We start from the raw sequence: 12,969 nt of genomic DNA, 5'->3' as shown, positions 1-12,969 counted from the left end.
CTACCAACAAGTACAATTTGGGTTTTTGTTGGATTTATGAGAAGTCCATGTTTTCTGTCCATGAAGAGATTTATAATAAATTAACAAATATGTGTTAGAATAACCCTGAAATACCATTTAAGGAAATAAATACATAGGTATATTTAAAAGTAATTACAATGCAAATTATTGCCGATTTAGAAATTCTACATCTGGGCCCCGATTACAATGGGTAGGATCAGAAATACTGTCATACGTGAAGCCTGCAGCATATCGTGAGACGGGGCAGGAAAAGGCGACGATTCTGGTGCCGCCATGTGGTGAGAATGGATACCAACAGACTCCACAGGTGATAGCAAACATCATGCCGGAAGGTAGCCGCCAACCTGGAAGACCTTCAAAGAGGAGAGACCTCTTTGAAACAAACAGGCCTCAGATCTACTACAAGATGAAGATGAAGAATATTTAGTTATGTAATGATGGAAAAAATATAATAGATAAATATTTATTACAAATTTTAATGTTTTTTTACTTGCATACATATTAGTTTATTTTATCAATTGCAACAAATTCCCAATGTAGTACGTGATTACTGGATTTATCTCCACTGAATATCCTTATTAAACACACATGCACTCTGTAGTTGCAAGACATGTTGGGATATTAATTGTACAGCGCGTTTGAAATGATTTTCACAAAAATTTCACTATGTAAATGCATAAGGCATATTTTTGGTCTTAGGAAATATGAACTCCTTTCTGATATTGTAGGCAACTGAAATGGCTCAAACTTAGACTGCGAAGCGACTATCACTCCCTCTTGCTTCTGTTCCACTGTTACTTCATAGTCCTAATGCACCATATCTCTGTCAACGCTCATCAGTTCATGGTTTACCTTTTCGTTGTAATTCTCACAACACCCTCTTAATACCCATCCACAATTCCTCTTTCTTCTCTTGACTCATATAGTGTCCACGCGGCTCCACTGTGGAATCATCTCCCATCCACCATCAAAGATGTTACTACAGTATCTCTGTTTAAATCACGTCTGAAGAAACATCTTTCTCTTCCTTAATCACTTCTCTTTTACCATTGAGTAATCATCATTTTCTTGATAATTTTATTACATGAGGGTAAGATGATAAGTCTTACGCATCAGGTCTAGTCCAGGGGACTATGAAATATTTCAGTGTAAAAACATCTTTTTAAATCAATATTTCATGTCGGGAATCGAACCCGAGACCTCATGGTAGGCAAACGCGCTGACCATTACACCACGAGGCTGATTCCATTGGGTAATTGTATTCATTTAAGGTAATATACAAATACAGTTATTTCTATGTATATCTTTGCTTTCTTATTTTCTACTGATGTTAAGTTGCTTGAATTATATAAATTGTAAGACACAATGGGGAAAAATGAGGGATGTTTTTGTTAAATCAAACACGGTTCTCGTTTCCCTCGTATATTATCCAAAGACGAAGGCGACGAGTAAATGCGTATGCGTTACACGGTGTAGTCGATCGGGCCTCGGGAATAGGAGTGGGCGGGCACTTCTTCCTTCTCAGGGCGTTCCCTGTCGGGTGCTCGCCAAAGGGCTGCGTTTGCATCCCGGGTCTGGAACCTTGGTGTTGCCAGCTTACAAAATAAAACTTTTATTTTATTGGTTGGTTGAGGAAATTGCCTTTTTGGCAACGAGCCCACCAATGTACAATTTACAGTATGTACAAAAAGATACATAAATAAATAAAAAATTCTTCAAAATAATAAAGGTGAAGGAATAATTAACAAAACTGTTTTATTTTTTTTCAATAAAAATTTATTTAAGGTACAAAAATAACAACAATGAAATTGCACATTTTAACAGCTTCAATCTAGAGAAATAGAAAGTGCAAAAATACAAAATATTTTTTTAACAAAAAACAGTACTCTCAACAATCAATGTACTCTTCACACTCAATTTACGATTTTGTGTTGATCGTATCGATATACAGGTAGTCATTAAATTATAACTGTTGGACTTTTAAGACCACACTCCGTGCTCGACTTAAGATTTTGGTTTATCTGATCATGCCACGCCTTCCTCGTCTCACGTTGCCGTTCGTTTTCGTCGTATATAGATTTGCTTGCACAGAAAATGCATTGTCAATTTATTATTTAGTTAGTTCATAATGTTCTCCTAATTAATATAAACATTTTATTTCATCACATCACATGACGGTGTCCCAAAATTCACGCAAGAAGTAATGTTGATAGGTTTAATTTTTTTATTGATGCATAAAAATAAATATGTTACCTATTCTAAAATCTCACAATTTTGAATGCCCCTTATATAACTCTCTCTTTAATAGAATTAGCTTATGTAATAAATGAAACATTGTGGATGAATATTTTTATTTAGGTATAACTATTGATTGCTTCAACAATGTCTGAGTATGTCCAAATGCTCGCAGACTGGCTGGATTTCCTGCCTAGGGAGTTATTCATATTTAAATTTTTGCTTGACTCTAGTCATTTTTGAATTAACTACCAGGTAAAAGAAGAAGTATAAAAATTGGAAAATTGTTTTCAGGCGTTGCCTAGTAGGTGATTTGGTTCAGCCGGATGAATCTCACCCGCATGATAAAGGTTTCAGCTCAAAAAATAACACTGCTTTTCACAAATAATAACACCGCTGTATTCCGATCTCTGTTAACTGCTAATAAGTTATTAGCGGTTTACAATCTGCATGCTGTCATGCCATTACCAAAAGGTGACTGCTCGGTTTTCTATTATTCCTCAAAACTAAACGTTCTAAATTTCACAATAACCGATTTAATATAAAAAAAGCACAGATTCTTATGTTTGGGATGAATCAAACGGCCACCGTGGGGCAAACGAACTTGGTTCTTGTGTCTTCAATTATATAGAGAAAAACCTCAATTTATGTTAGCTGCATACATTTTTGCTCTCCACAAATACAATATCGATTCAATCACACATAATTTTTTGATAAAAGGCCATACCCAGAACGAAGTGTGAACATCCGTTTACTCTTTGATCAAGAGAAAAATAAAACTAGCACTCAAAAGTGGGCCAATTTATACGCCAGGAAGTCTTATTTCATTAATAAGAACAGCTAAAAGAACGACACCATTTTCTGTCAATGAATTCTCATTTGAAGGCTTCTTTGATTTAAAACTTTTGGCCTCTGATATTAGTCCTCTGCGTATCCTCAAAAACAGGCAAAATGAACCTGTTCAATGTAAACAGATGAAAGAGATTCCCCTAGTTTGTTATTTTATAAACTATCTTATGGGGAAACAGGATTTATAAAGGCCACCATTATAAGAAAACCCAAGGCATGTTAAAATATTCCAAAGCCTAAGATTTATGAGGCTAAAAAGAATGACCTTATGGGACTTATTGAAAAAAATTTAATACCAAAGGTTTACAAAACTTTTTATGAAAGTCTTTCAATTAAAATAGCAACTGCGCCTTTAGTGTTATTATGGGCACCCACTCTCGCCGCATTTTTACCACTAACGACACCGCGCAAGGCACACCGGAACTGCCCGACGTCGGCACGATCGGAGCTCGCCAGAATCTGCGTGTGCCCGGTCGGTTCAGTTGGCTTTTGCTCTCTCTTTCTAAAACTTACAAATACCCACATCGTGTAAATTCATGTCACGGTTAATTCATTCAGTGTTGTACTTAATTTAATCACATCTTTATATATCTTGTATTCATCATTTTATCTATTAAATCTTAGAACAATGTAAGTAAATCTTTCATTTAATTTCATTCTTACAAGGTTAAGTCATTTTGCGAAAATGTTACAGATGGGACAAATTGATCAATGTAAAATTGATTGAATAAAAAAATAATTCATTTGTCGATTGAATATTATTTTTAAATTTGTTGTTCATGAAAGAAAGTACCAATTTCCTTTTCAATAAAAAAAACAATGTACTTGTATTTTTTATATTGGCAAAACTGAGCACATTGACCTTGTTTTTTGAGACTCCGAGTGTCATCCTGTCAGTACGACGTACAAAAATGCAATATGATTAATCGTGACGTCACGATTCACATTCGTCTACAATGTTTGTCATTTTTGCTTACTATTTGTACGGGCCGTTATTGTCGCGTGCTTTTTTATAAAGGATTTTGACGTTGTAAATTATGTATTAAGTTATTACTGTAAATGAGACTCCGAGTGTCAGCCTGTCAGTACGACGTACAAAAATGCAATATGATTAGTCGTGACGTCACAATTCACATTTGTCTACAATGTTTGGCATTTTTGCTTACTATTTGTACGGGCCGTTATTTTCGCGTGCTTTTTTATAAAGGATTTTGACGTTGTGAATTATTTATTAAGTTATTACTGTAAATTATAATTACTCTAAATAAAGAAGTCATTAAAAATAATGGAAGACGGATTTTCGAAAGCCCAATCAGATAATTTGCCAAAAGTAGGTGCGATTATGTTGGCGTCATTAAGACAAGTAATTATTATAAATATTTACAGATTTTCAGGTCAGAATTAAGGTGTAATGTGTGTAAAGTATAAACAATCTTCTGGAGATGAGAGCATTGTGTCGGAGTTAGAATACAGCCAGCATATTACGAGGAAGGAAGCGACTGAGAAGTCAAAACATCTTGACAAGGAGTTATCCTCAACTAGTAACAAATAGATTCAAGCGACATTTGACTTGCAAAGTCTCGCAAATTCCATCATCTGAAGTGTCGATAATGTATTAAATGAGGAAATTAAATGTGTACTATTTTACAGTCTATGAAAGTGCGCTCCCAAACAGAGGCTTTTGTTGAGTGGTTTGGTTGGCGGAAAACGGGGGGCGGCAAGAGTATGATGACTCATCATTAGATATTTCCGAAACATCTTCTAGTGATGAAATGGAAATAGTTGTCGATGACTTTGTGCTTGCTGTGGTGCACGGGGCTAAGAAAAAGTCGAGCAGGTATAATCGCAAGATGGTTTCAGCGTAAAGTGGCTAGAAACTAGAACAGCAAAATTTTATTTTACACCTGAGGTGACAAATGTTCCAAACACAGATATTATTTTTAAAATGCCTCTTCCTCTATTTCACAGAGAAACAGGACGATTTGCAAATTTATATTCATTTCAGTTTGACTTTTCCAGTAAGGGCCTTTTTCACCACTGAGTAAGGTTTTGATAAGAACTATTCATCGAGTAAAACAAAAAATCTGTTTTACCACCGCAAAGCAAAATTCGGCGAGTAAGTGTCCGAGTAAACTACTCAAAGTTCTTTCCTATGATTAACCGCTGATCATAACCTGGAGAATGGAGAAATAGGACATTTATAATGTCAAGAAATTTGGTGAACTGTATTCCATTCCAGATGATAGCAAGTATCAAGGAACTGCAAACTATTTCGATTTACCTCACCCGTGCGAAAGAATTCCTGAAAATATTATTTTACTTGACAAAGATATACCTCCTTATGCTCCCAATGAAATTAGAATCTTTACGGATGGCAGCCTGCTCGACGGAAAAGTGGGAGCGGCATTCGTTCCTTTTGAGAGTGATAAAGAATTACCAGGCAGAATATTTAAATTAGATAATTTCTGCTCAGTTTTCCAGGCTGAACTACTCGCAATACGAGAAGCTCTCGAATGGTTATTAAAGAAACCACCAGAGAGATGGGTTATTGCAAAAATATTATCAGATTGTCGTTCGAGCGTTCGAGCGTTCAAGCTATAACAGATATTCGGTCGGTAAATCCATTCATTGTAGATATTCAGAGTAAAATTAAGCATCTAAAAATAAGAGGGATGAACATTCAAATATGCTGGATAAGAGAACATGCTGGTATCGTAGGAAATGAGAGAGCGGATGAACGAGCAAGAGCCGCAACTTGTAAAAGAACGGCACCTTTCTTCTCAGAATTTCCCCTTAGCTTTGCTAAACGCTGTATAAAACAAAATACGCAGCAGCGTTGGGAGAATCATTTCCGCGCTTCTTCTACAGGTAAAATCACTAAAATGTTTTTCCCAACGCTGGCTGATGCAGCAAACTTCCGTCATCATCACTAAAGTACTTTCGAAACGACTCAAATTTTTACTGGACACGGAGCTATGAGAAGTTATCTATATAGGTTTAAATTAAGGAATGATGACCATTGTCCATGCGATGATATTTCTTCACAGAGTATAGAACATCTGTTATTTCAGTGCCCATTTTTCAGTTTGCAACGCCATAATCTTGAAGCAGAATGCAGGAAAGATGGAATATCCTTAACAGATATCCACACTGTAGTAAAAAGTAGTTATCACGCGCCATTGTTCTTGAACTTTGCAACAATGGTGATTGGACTCATAAAGGTAATAATCCAAAATCAGTGATCGAACATCCCATTTCCCATACAAACAAAAACGTTTTTTTTTTTTCCCGAGTACTTTAGCCTTGTACATGACACGTAAGGCTACTAAATATACATAAAAAATTATTTTTTTTAAAAAACCTGGAGAAATAAAAATCTGACAAAGAAGAGGATTTGTGTTTCGATATTTTAGTTTGGAATGTGTGTGTTTTTATAAATTAAGGAACTGATAGAGCTTGTGGACGATTTTTATGAAGAGGAAATGATTGAAATTTGGAGAAAAAAGGTTTATAGGCCCAGGGGAAATTACTTTGAGACGTTAGATGAAGTCGATTTCAGGTCAAGATTTCGCTTGACAAAACAGGCTGTCAATGAAATCCATGGTTCGATTGAACATCAAATTCGTTCCAGAAGCACTCGGTTTGTAGAAGTTCTTTACATAATTATGAAGTATTAACTTTTTGTACTCTAGGAACCATAATAATATGAGTTAAAATGTTTTTGATTTCAGGAATAAAGCTGTGCCAACAGTGATCAAGTTACTGTCGACATTAAGGTATTTTGCAACAGGCTCGTATTTATGTCTGCTGGAGATTTCAATGGTGTGAGTAGATCATCTTCATGCCGATTTATAAAAGAAGTTTCCGAGGCCATAGCATTTCTCCGAAAAAACTTCATTCGCTTTGCTCAAGATTTGGGTCCTTTAAAACAGGGGTTTTATAATTTAGCACATTTCCCGAGATGCCATTTCAATATTATCTCATAATAATTAACGATAACACACATAAATGATATAATCATATTATACTGCCTCTAAGAGTATAACAGGTATAGTTATACTGTATAATAAGTGCAACAATAGAAGTGGACTCGAGAGTGACTCAAAGATTTGGGGGCCACATGAACTGAAGTAATCTCTTATGATGGAGAAAATCCAAAAGAAGTTTCTGAGATATCTCTACATGAGAGAGTGCGGGTATTATCCTCGGCTCTACCTGACCGAGTTTCTCCAGGGTATGCTCGGCTACAACAGTTTAGAGACTAGAAGGAATGTGTATTTGACTGCACATTTTTATCCATTGTTGCGCAGTATGATCGATAATTCTGAGATTATGATGAGCATTGGTTTGTATGTTCCTGATAATTACCTAACACAGCGTCAGCATAGATTGTTCCATATTACGATATACGGGAGCGCCCTGCCTGTTGGAAGGGCTACCGCTACGCTGAACAACACCGCTCTGGATGTCGATCTGTTCCATGTATCCGAAGGGGTTTTCCGGAGCAGGATTCTCCTACTATTTTAACAAGAGTTTCTTTATGTATTTTTTGTCTTTTTATAATATGTACGTATTCAATTTTAGTTTGTAATCAAAGTATTAATTAAAATAAATTAATTGAATTGAACAATGCGTTTTGATAAAAATTACCTTTCCTTTAACTACTCTTGAATATTAAATAATATATAATTCACGTCACTGTGTACTCACCTGCACACGAATTATGCTATTTCCCCCATTACTAGATTGATTTATTTTTATCAGTTTCAGGAGAAACGAACGCCGAGGTGTATCGAAACCGAAAAGGAGTGTTTTCGATTAATGTTCAAGCCATTTGTGATGCAGATTTAATCATTGGAGATGTTGTTGCCCGGTGGCCTGCATCCGGCCACGACCAGACTATATTCAATAATTCTTAAATAAAAGCCAAGTTTGAGGCTGATCAATTTAACAACGGCATTCTGTTAGGTGACAGTGGCTATAAAAGGCAGCCTTACCTTTTTACACCTCTTGCACAAACAACAACCCCAGCAGAGAACCTCTAGAATGAGTCACAAATTCGCAGCCGGAATGTTGTTGAAAGGTGTTTTGGTGTCCTCGAGAGTAGCTCTTTTTAACATTTAAGTCTACTTGGATAATTATTGTAAGTTGGTAAGTACATTTTACATTTTGTAATTTTATAAAGTAAATATTCATAAACTAAATATTCTTTATTGCAAACCAGAAGCAAATATGAATTGTTTTTACAGAAATACAATATTTTGTACTAACTGGTTTGTTAATTTATTGAATTTATTTTAAAATGTGTCTGTACTGGGCACCTATTTTTTGTTTTCATGAAACTATTTGATATTTTTGTACATAATCATTGCTTCATTTTGAGGTTATTTATTTTTTAGTCATATGGTACTGAATAGTATATTTTTTGGACAAATATTCTCACCAGTTTTATTACAGTACAAGTACAGTTTTATTCATATAAATTTGGTGTTTTTGTTTCAGATTATTTACAACTAAGTTGGAGATGAGAAACATTAGACCAAAATGAAATGATATTTATTGATAATGCACCCTATCACTCTCGTCAAATTAATAAAATGCCAACGCAGGCCAATAGAAAAACTGTTATCATAAACTGGCTCCGTGACAATGGGGAGGATGTGCACGAGTCCCTACGAAAAATAGAGTTACTGGATATACTGAAAACAAAAAAACAGCCAAAACGGTACGTGATCGATGAAATGGCAGCAGAACATGGCCATATCGTTCTCAGAATTCCCCCATACCACTGTCAATACAATGCTATTGAGCTTATCTGGGCACAAGTCAAAGGACACGCCACTAGAAACAACACAACTCCTCCTTTTACCGCTAAGAAAATGATAGATCTTCTTAAAAATGCGTGTGCTAATGTGACCCCTGAAAACTGGGCGAATGTCGTCGAAAGCACAAAGAAGAAGATATTTTCTGATTGGGATTGTGATATTGCGTTTGACATTGTTAATACAGGAGAATTTACAATTAATGTTACTGAGGATTCAAGTGATGATTCCAGTTCATATGGGGAAGAATCCGACGATTTTTCACAATAAAATTAATTTAAAGTCATCTTTTGTTAGCCTACAAGAAAGTATCAATATTTTTCACTGACGTTTTCTTTGGAAATTCACACAGAAATTTAATATGATAGTGTAGTGGATCGACTATCAGCATTACAGACCAATATTATTGGTCAGAGTCAATCGGGCATCTGAAACGGGGTGAGTTTTTTTGTATCTTGTTGTACTTTGACAAATAATACTAGATAGCGTTGGCTCCTCTTTCCAGAGTTGCGTAGAGCTTTGACCGCTAAGGCGTGCATCACAATTGCGTATTCAGAAATCGATAAGTAGTTTTTAATAAATATTTGATATTTTCACAATATTGAATCAGTTAGACATTTATATTTCATGTAAATTAGTCGTATTCATTATTAAGTGAATAAAAATACTGTGGCTTTCGATAGAAAATTATTTTTTTAATTTCTGGTTTTAATTTAATTCACATTTTATATTTTTTCATGAAAAAAATCAACTTGTATAATCCTCGTTGCATAAGTAGGCTCAATAAACATCGATATCGATAAATATCGGAGCAAAAGAACATGTCGCTTCACTATCGTAATGAAAAAAACATGAAGTATTGCATTTTTCGGTCTATGGTTGCCTGTCAATAATTACGGAACTTTATAGGCGCCCCTCTGTCAAAAGTTAAATAAACGCTTGGAAATACTGTAGGTCTAATCGGTTATTATAGAAATTTTATTGAGAATTTTTCCAAAATAGCTCAACCACTAAAAAACCTTGAAAAGGGACGAACAACAAAATTCTTTTGATGAGTTAAGAAATAAACTCATTACAGAACCTATTTTACAGTACCCAGACTTCGGACTCCCATTCAATTTGACAACTGATGCTTCCAATACCTCTATTGGAGCAGTACTTTCTCAAGGTCCGATTGGCTCAGATCTTCCAATCGCTTACACATCTCGCACTCTTAATAAAGCCGAACAAAACTATGCGACGATCGACGAGGAATTGTTAGCGATTATTTGGGCAACGAAACATTTCAGACCCTATCTGTAGGGTAGAAAGTTTAAATTAATCACAGACCATCGTCCTTTAGTTTGGTTGATGAATTCAAAAGATCCACTACGCGCTTGGTGGCGACTTAAATTAGATGAATATGATTATGAGATCATATATAAGGCAGGAAAACTTAACAGTAACGCCGACGCACTTTCGCGAATCGTACTCGACAATCCAAATGTTATGAATTTTTCGTCTAATCCTGAACCTAATACCTACGAAGACTTTATCAGGTCAACCTACACTGATCGACAGTTAAATATCGATAATATTAGAGAAACTGACGAAAACCTTTTAGCGTTTTTTATAAGTAACGACAAGGAAATGTCACCCGGAATAGCTCGCGAAATTAAGGAAATTATATCAAATTATCAGGAGCTGTTAATAACAGATTCCGCCATATTCAATACTTTAGTATCAAAATTCAAAAGCGACTATAAAATTTACCATGTGATAATCAAACATAATTTCTGGGATAAACAAACTTACAAAGTTTTCTTATTTCTTTACAAAATCTAAAAAACGAACTTCTTAAAAATAACGTTACTCAATTAACAATTCCAAAGCATAACAGAAGTTTTGATAATCTTAAAAGTGGAATAAAATGAAGAAGATAATAAATTTCGCATTTTCTGATACTGATATTAAATTGACAATTTGTTTAAATAAAATCGTCATCCCTAATCAAGAAGACATGGCTACTATTCTTCAAGAATATCACGATAATCCCATCGGAGGTCAATCTGGATTTCACAGAACCTTTAGTAGAATAAAAAACTACTACAGGTGGAAAAATATGAAGACTGATATAAGAGCTTACATAAAAAAAATGCTCCAACTGTCAAAAGAACAAAATTTCTAGACAACGAAATGTTCAATCTCTAGAAATAACTACTACTTCGAGTAAGCCATTTGAACGCTTATCTATGGACATTGTAGTCCCTTACCATTATCCAATTCTGGAAACAAATACATCTTGACTATGTAAGATGACTTGACAAAATTTTCCCGCGCTTTACCTATCTTAAATCACGAAGCTGAGACTATTGCAAAAAACGTATTTGATCATTTCATAAGTGTTTTCGGACTTCCCGATAAAATTCTAACTGATCAAGGACAAGAATTTAATTCTAAGTTAATTAAGGAACTTTGTAAAATATTTCGAATCGAAAAGTTACAAACTAGTGCATATAGACCTCAAACAAATGGAGCTCTTGAAAGAAGTCATGCTACTCTAGCTGACTACCTTAAACATTACATTCATCCTACACAGACCGACTGGGACGAATGGATTCCATTTGCAATTAAAATTTATTTCAACAGAGAGGGAAAAAATTTTTTGAAGGGAATATGAAAGTCTAGGCATTTACAGGGCTTATGACCTGTCATTGGCTGGTTTAAGTGGCCACTTTACACACTGTGTAACATTCACCATTCTGCCCATGTTTGAACATCCACATTTCCTCAACTCTTCCATCTGTTGACTTTTGTGAAGTAAAAGAGCTGAAACCTTTATCACGTGGGTGAGATTCATCCGGCTGAACCAAATCACCTACTAGGCTACGCCTGAAAACAATTTTCCAATTTTTATACTTCTCCTTTTACCAGGTAGTAATTCAACAATGTTTGATTATGTCCAAATGCTTGCAGACTGGCTGGATTTCCTCCCTAGGGAGTTTTTCATATTTAAATTTATTTCAACAGAGAGGGAAAAATTTTGTGAAGGGAATATAATTAATTGGGAATTAATTACTACTAATTAGTCATAAGCCCTGTAAATGCCTAGACTTTCATATCCCCTTCACAAAAATTTTTCCCTCTCTGTTGAAATAAATTTAAATATGAACAACTCCCTAGGGAAGAAATCCAGCCAGTCTGCAAGCATTTGGACAAAATCAAACATTGTTCCATTTGCAATGTTTTCCTACAATACCACTCCACACACGTCTACGAGGTTTTCTCCATATGAGCTTATCTTTGGTGATAAACCTGATTTACCGATGTCAATAACTAAAACACCAAAATTTAAATACATCTATGACGACTATTTAGATGAACTTAAACTTAGATTGCAAATGTCACACAAGATAGCTAAGGATAACTTAATCAATAAAAAGACAATTTCGATTTTTTTTTTACGATAAACGAATCCACAAAAATCATTTTTATGATATAGGTGACCTAGTATTAGTTCAAAACGAAGCCACTAAGGCCAATCAATCTAAAAAGCTTTCTCCTAATTATGATGACCCATATTCTATAATAAAAATCAATTCAAATGTGAATGTCACACTTCAATTTAAAAACTAGGACGTTGTTATACATACTAATAGGATAAAACCTTTTATTTCAGATGGATTTTGCCAACCATTCTATATTCTAATGTAGAGAGAATGCACAAAGAAATTGGCTTGCTCACAGTAAAGCAACAAATTAAATATAATGTGGCAATTTTTATGCATAAAGTAATTAAGGAGATGAATAAAATAAAAACAATAATAAAATTAAACAACAATGTCATACATATGAAACAAGGGGTAAAAAAAAGATAAGATTGCCAATGGGCTCCATGCATATGTTAGAAAAGATGAAAGTAATTGATGATCCTGGAAGAAAATTAAAAACTATTTATTTATTTTCAAGTCTAATTTTATTTTTTAGCCGTTTTTAATTAAAATTTTCGTTTTAAATATTGATTTCTGGCGAATGGATTTCGAACGCATCGTGATTGGTTGTC

Source organism: Micrasema longulum, unplaced genomic scaffold (assembly GCF_059751315.1).
Source record: "Micrasema longulum isolate JH-2025_06_02 unplaced genomic scaffold, ASM5975131v1 h1tg000920l, whole genome shotgun sequence".
NCBI classification, from domain to species: domain Eukaryota; kingdom Metazoa; phylum Arthropoda; class Insecta; order Trichoptera; family Brachycentridae; genus Micrasema; species Micrasema longulum.
This window is presented reverse-complemented; position numbering follows the sequence as displayed.